Source organism: Octopus bimaculoides, chromosome 4 (genome assembly GCF_001194135.2).
Source record: "Octopus bimaculoides isolate UCB-OBI-ISO-001 chromosome 4, ASM119413v2, whole genome shotgun sequence".
Taxonomy (NCBI): Eukaryota; Metazoa; Mollusca; class Cephalopoda; order Octopoda; family Octopodidae; genus Octopus; species Octopus bimaculoides.
This window is the reverse complement of record NC_068984.1, coordinates 85,754,032-85,754,802: the sequence shown is the minus strand read 5'-3', so window position 1 is coordinate 85,754,802 and position 771 is coordinate 85,754,032.

The following is a 771-nucleotide window of genomic DNA, read 5'->3' as shown; positions in this document are numbered from 1 at the left end:
AATGTTGAACATTCCTTCCACACCTTCCTCCCATTTCCGCCCCAAATCCCCCTCTCTGGAATGTTGAACATTCCTTCCTCCCGTTCCTCCCCATCCACTCTCTGGAATGTTGGACATTCTTTACTCCCCTGTCCCCCTCAAATACCTCTCTCTGGAATGTTGAACATTTCTTCCTGTTGAGTCTTTCAAAATAATCTGTTGTTTCTACGTCTTATGATCTCATCGGAGGAATATTTATTTTGTTCATGTTTTTTGTTTATAAAATGTACATTATGGTGTTTGCGTACAGAAAGTGAAGAGGTCTTACCGCAGTTTCTCTTTAATGCATACATACACATATATACATACATTCATCTATATATATATAAAATTGAGAATGTATGTGTGTGTGTGTGTGTGTGTGTGTGTGTGTGTGTGTGTGTGTGTGTGAATCCCTAAAACTCCAGAACTACACAACCAATTTCATTCAAATTTTACACATACCTTACTTAGGGTCCCGGTTGTGTTTTAGTCAAAATTTTTTTAACTTCTTGCATAGTTCGAGCCCACAGCAACATAATATCTCCTCCACTATTTAAGTATTACGTGTCAAAAGTGAAACAAAATCACTCACGTCAAATACTTTCACTTTAATGGTTTCATTTTCATACTGAATCTACTATAGTGAAACTGTACTCTCACATATATACAGGCATACATGCATATATATATCTGCACATATGTATCCATATACATGTATATATATATATATACATATGTTTATATATATAT